At 44.1% G+C, this 6,014-nt stretch overlaps 1 long non-coding RNA gene across 1 annotated transcript; it reads right to left on the reverse strand.

Moving 5' to 3' along the window:
* Positions 1 to 675: 675 nt before the first annotated feature.
* LOC144231906 (uncharacterized) lies at positions 676 to 3,778 on the reverse strand. Its single transcript, XR_013335235.1, has 3 exons — positions 3,204 to 3,778; positions 2,008 to 2,187; positions 676 to 760 (listed from the first exon to the last, which is right to left on the reverse strand). It is a non-coding gene; the product is annotated as an uncharacterized LOC144231906 (long non-coding RNA).
* Positions 3,779 to 6,014: the final 2,236 nt, after the last annotated feature.

A 6,014-nucleotide genomic window follows, 5' to 3' on the forward strand; every position in this document is an offset into this window, starting at 1 on the left:
CACACAATACATCATGATTGGCACCACCATTGCCAATGTCAGATTTGCTAAGTGTTAGATTTTTTTTTTTAAAGGAGTTTCTCAAAATCTCATGCTGTACTGTGAGACACACACACACACACACACACACACACACACACACACACATACACAGTCCCCAACTTCCAATGGTTTGACTTACAATTTTTCTACTTTACAATGATGTGAAAGTGATATGCATACAGGAGGGAAGTGTACTTGGAATTCTGCGTGTGGATCTTTCCTGTGCTAGGGACTGACAGCGTGATCCTCCCTCATGGTGCTGGGCGGCGGCCACAATCCCAGTCAGCCCGCGGTCGTGAGTGTCAGCAACTGATCCGCTGACAGCCATTCTGTTTGTCACTTTCAGTATAGTAGTCAAGAAATTGCATGAGATATTCACCATTTTATTATAAAAAAGGCTTTCCATTGGATGGTTTTGCCCAACTATAGGCTAATGTAAGTGTTCTGAGCATGTTTAAGGCAGGCTACGCTAAGCCATGATATTTGGTAGGGAGGTGTAGTGCGTGCATTTTTGACTTAAAATATTTTCAGCTTAACAATTGTTTTATCAGGATATAACTGATATCTGTAAGTCCCAGCTGTAAGTCGAGAAAGAGTTATAGACATGTATGCACGTGCGCGCGCGCGCACACACACACACACACCTATTTGGAAAAGATCACAAAGTCTCACGGTTCAATTCATGCTTGCCTTTTGGGTTCAATGTAACAGGGAGGACCTGGAAAAAACAATGAAAGGAGACCAGTAAGAATTTCTAGGGAATTATTAAGAATTTCAGTATAATGGTACCTGTGGCTTACCCAGGACATAGAAAAGGCCCTTCGATGTTGCAAATGTTTTAAGAGACTGAGATACTTTGTTATGTGATGTTTTTAAAAATGTTTTTAATGTTTATTTTTAAGAGAGAGAGAGAGAAAGACAGAGCACAAGCCAAGGAGGGGCAGAGAGAGAGAGAGAGGGAAGGAGACATAGAACCCAAAGCAGACTCCAGGCTCTGAGCTGTCAGCACAGAGCCCAATGTGGGGCTTGAACTCACGGACCATGAGATCATGACCTTAGCCGAAATCAGATGCTCAACCAACTGAGCCACCCAGGCGTCCTTGTTATGTGATGGTTTTATTGTAGTGAAAACCATTTCTGATCACAGAACTTCTGAAAATCTTGTCACTTCTTTTAGCATTCTTACTGGAAGATTATCTTTTTGTTGAAAGATTAAACTTTTTCCCTTCTTTTCCATAGCCTTTGGTTGAAAAAAAAACAAACAAACCTGCTTCTACTAATGAAGTAGGCATACATCTAATATTTTATATGCTTTTCAGCTATGTAATTTAATATTGGGATACTTCATTATTAGCTTATGTCATTGATAGAGTGGTGATGTGTATGAATATTAGTTCAACCATATACTTATAATGTCTGGGAAGATGTGGCTATAATGCTGTGGGAGAAATAATCTGGCTGAGCTCACTTGCTTGCAAAAAAACCTAATGCAAGAGCCTAACTAAGTGAATACTGAAATGAAGAGAACATCACAGAGTGGACTTAGCTTCCAGTTCCTAGACAAGCCTAGCTATGGCCTTCAGGCCCCCCATCCCACACTGAGCCCCTAAACCTCATCAGGCAGCTGAAAGGATGGACGGCTTAAAGGCTGGGAGTGCTCAGCATTTTGCCCAGCACAGTGATGGTTGGAGAAAGACAAGTATATGTTCTATTTTTACTGTCATCGCCATAATAATAATTACCAAGAGAAGCATCCACAGAAACACCATGCCAGAACAAGGCAAAGACTCTAGAATGCAGAAGTGGGACCAGCATGTAGGAGCTATATGAGGTCATGAGGCAGCCCAGTGACAGAAGGAAGCAAAAAGAAACAGTTCTGGAGAATGAATCCAAAAGGAGGCAAGGGGCAGGGACGAGTTCTTGCAGAAACTAACCCACTGAACACGTCAGAGGTGCAGGGCATACCTTTTTGTATCCGTTTCCTCACTGATAAATTGAGACAATGTGACCTAGTAGTGGGGACATCACATTAGTCAACTTGGAATAGCTCTCGGAACATAGGAGACCTTCAAGAGGTGTTAACTTTTGTTCTTGCCGTTCCCTTCTTGAATCAAGGAGCTTTGGCTCTTAAATGGGAAAACTAACCTATATGCAAACATAAACCCAAGTAAATGAAATTTTACATAAACTACAAAAGCCTAGTGATCATTAAAAAAATCGCTGGAGGAACTGATCACCGTTCACTAATGAACTGGGTTTAGAAATATCAAGTTCCACTTAACCAATCACTGTTCCTTAGAGGTGCAAATATGATGACACACTTGGCAAATTTCTAATTTATACTCCTCTGAGGAGACTAGAAGAATATGCACTTAGGAATAAAGTTCTCAAGGATGAACGATTCCCAGCTTCCTCAGATAAAAGTAAGAGGAGTCAGCTGGTTTTACTGTTAACCGGCATGGCCTATGCTCCTCCAACCAACAGATTTGTTAAGGATCAGATGTGGGAAAGCAGACAGAGGACTAGAAATGGGTGAGTGTTCATTGGGTAAGACTTTTTGTGTGGCACTGCCTGTGTGCAGGAGTACGCAACAGAGATGGGGTTGGATGGAGGCCATCAAGACTAAATGCACATGTGCTTACTACTTTTCCACACTAATATTCAAGCATGCTCTTTGTTTAAAACACGAGTCAAAGTAACAGCTCCTACTTTCTCACACCTTCCAATCACATTTCCCAGAAATATCTGTTAACAAGAAGTACATACCCTTCTCAGAATCTCTCCATGTGTTGATAAAATGCATATGCACATTTTGTTCTGTCTGGTTTTACAAAAGTGGGCTAATTCTACACAAAAAGTATGACAACTATTCTTCAATTAATTGATTATGGACACCTCTCTAAATTAGTATGTATCAATTTATATTATTTGAATTTAAATTCTTTTTTTTTAACGTTTCACTTTAAAGTGCCAAAAACTGTTGGCCCACTGCCAAAAAGTCACATGGCCATAAAGTGCTTACAAATTCAGTGAATTCCCATAGCCTTGCCATTTCTCAGTATTGATGTCTTGTGTAACCACAGGATAATTACCAAGTTATATCAGGAAATTAAGATTAATATAATACTATTGCTTAATCGAGACACTTGCTCAGATTTTACCTTTGGTGTCTTTTCCAATTCAGAATCCAGTCCAGGGTCCCATCCTGCATTTACCCGCCACATCCCTTAGCCTCCTTTAATCGGGGATCATTCCTCAGTCTTGCTTTGTCTTTCATTTTTGAAGAGCACTGACCAGTTATTTTGGAGAATGTCCCTCAATTTGGTTTTCTATGAAAGTTCCTCGTTATTAATTTCAGTGTTTGGGCTTCTGGAGAGATGTCCACTGAAGCAGTGTCTGACTCCAAGGCTGGGGCGGGGACGGCACAGAGGAGCCTGGCGTCTCTCGTAGTGCCAAAAGTAAGGCAGTGCTCAAAAAATGAAAGGCATCCAGTGGCCATATCTAGAAAAAACTGAGCAAAAGATAACCACAGTTATCGATAATACCCATATAATGAACATGCATGGGTTCATACCAATACGAATCATTAAATTTCTCTGAGTGGAAAAGTAAGTTCCTCCTGACATTAGAATCCCCACTGATTAAGTACAGAAATGATGACGAGATGGACAACTGCTATTTGGCAAGTACCAACGGGTGAACAGTTTCAAGCAAATAATCAATGATGGGTGCTAAAATTAGCCAGGTACAAGTAAGAGGAGAAACCCAATAGGTACATAGTTTCAAAGTATCTCCTGACAAGGTACTTACTAATAATAAAGAGACAAATAGTAACTTTACAGTGGAGAAACCTGGCAGACATCGCCTTCATCCAGGGATCAGGGTCAACATCATCAGTAACAGGACAAGGCAACATCAAGTGCCTCCTGATCTGACACACTGAGGAGGACACATGTCACTCCTCTTGGTGACTGTTGAGCAGGACATTGTCAATCATTGTCAATCTGTCTTCCAAGTTCTACTATATTTTTTTTAATTTTTAAAAATATTTACTTAGGGGTGCCTGGGTGGCTTAGTCGGTTAAGCATCCGACTTTCGCTTAGGTCATGATCTCGCGGTTCGTGGGTTCGAGCCCCGCGTCGGCCTCTGTGCTGACTGCCAGCTCAGAGCCTGGAGCCTGTTTCGGAGTCTGTGACTCCCTCTCTCTCTGACCCCCCCTGCTCACGCTGTCTCTCTCTCTCTCCTAGAAATAAATAAAACATTAAAAAAAATTTTTTTAAATAAATAAATAAAAATATTTACTTATTTTTGAAACAGAGAGAGACAGGGTGCACACAGGGGAGAGGCAGAGAGAGAGGGAGACAAAAAATCTGAAGCAGACTCCAGGCTCTGAGCTGTCAGCACAGAACCCGATGCGGGGCTTGAACCCATGAACCACGAGATCACGACCTGAGCCGAAGTTGGACGCTTAACCAACTGAGCCACCCAGGTGCCCCTAGGTTCTACTATTTTATCAATGTTGTAAAATAAGTATCTTTTGCGACTTGTCTTACTATTTCTAGACTCATCAGAAGCACACACACTCTACGCCTTAGGAGGGCCTGCAAAGCTTCCTTCAACAGAGTCAGTCCGATTCATCCCCAGCAGTGCATGAGTACCCACCTTCCCTTACCAACATTCATCGCTATAATCTGCCGGGGTGTCTAAGGCAGGAGCAGAGGAAATCAGCTGTGGCTGTGCCAGCACCGGGGCTGACGCCGTGAACAGAGGCCACAAGAACATGGAACATGGTGCATCTGTTCATGCAGGTCTTTTCTGAAGTCAGGGCTCCAGCCAAACGGGAGTCAACAGCATGCACGTGCACCACAGAAGATACGAAGGAAAGAGACTCTAACACATCTGCAGGGTGCCATATTCCCTTGCTACTTGGAAATGACTCGAGAGCTCGGATGTGCACCAACCACACTGGGCCTCAGCTCCAGATGTCAGGATAACAAATCTCAAACGATACCAATGCAGGAATGACATTTCCCCATCAAACCTGTTAACGATAACTACCCACCTTTGTGTTGTGTTTTATAACCAGCTTTGTGTCACTTTTGGTAACGTTTCATACCAACTTCGACAAAAGCACTACTACCTTCCCAGGTGACCAAGAGCAGAAACTCAGTGAGGGGAAGTGACTCGGCCAGAGTCAAACAGCTCGGGAGCGAGAGAGGCAGCTGGTATCTGGAAGGCTTGTTCAGAGTGCATCTGGATTATTCTGATACTAAGGGCACACATACACACACACACACACACATTATTTCATTTCCTCTCCCCAGACACCTAATGAGGCAGGGGCCATTATTAATAAGCTGCATTTTGTAGAGAGGAAAAACTGGGATTTTGCCCCAGTCCTTGCTAGCTGTAAGGACAGGCTAAGGGCTCCCATTGTTCTATGTGACTTCCAGGCCCATGTTCCTGTGACGGCACTGCCGGCGCTCTTCTCTATGATCTCGAAGACCTTGCTTCAGGCTGACTGTGCCCTGGGCTGTGGGCAGTGAGGGGAGAAGAAGAGCTTGCCTCCCGCCTCTTTCGAGATGGAGAGAAACGTGAGGAAACCCTGGCAGCTGGGCCAAAGCCCTCCCCTTCTCCACTGCCCGATAGACCCAATAAATTCTCAGTCACCAGTCGCCTGCTGTATACGAGCTTGCCGGATCCCACGGACCTGCTTTACGAGCTGGCCTGGAGCAAGACCACCCATGCACAAAACACAAAACGATAGTTCAATACCTGACAATGACATCATTCGGGGGAGACGAGCCCCACAACTCGGTGATGCGTAAAAGGGGTGGGAGAGGCAGGGCCCAGCAGGGCCTCTGAGAGGGCAGTGCCTACAGCGACCGCTGGAACTAAGCACCTGCCCCTCACGGCTCTGCCCCTGCTGGGGGCAGGGTCAACGGGGAGTGAGACGTGGGCAGAAGGGAACG

The sequence above is a fragment of the Crocuta crocuta genome, unplaced genomic scaffold (assembly GCF_008692635.1).
Source record: "Crocuta crocuta isolate KB4526 unplaced genomic scaffold, BGI_CrCroc_1.0 scaffold260, whole genome shotgun sequence".
NCBI classification, from domain to species: domain Eukaryota; kingdom Metazoa; phylum Chordata; class Mammalia; order Carnivora; family Hyaenidae; genus Crocuta; species Crocuta crocuta.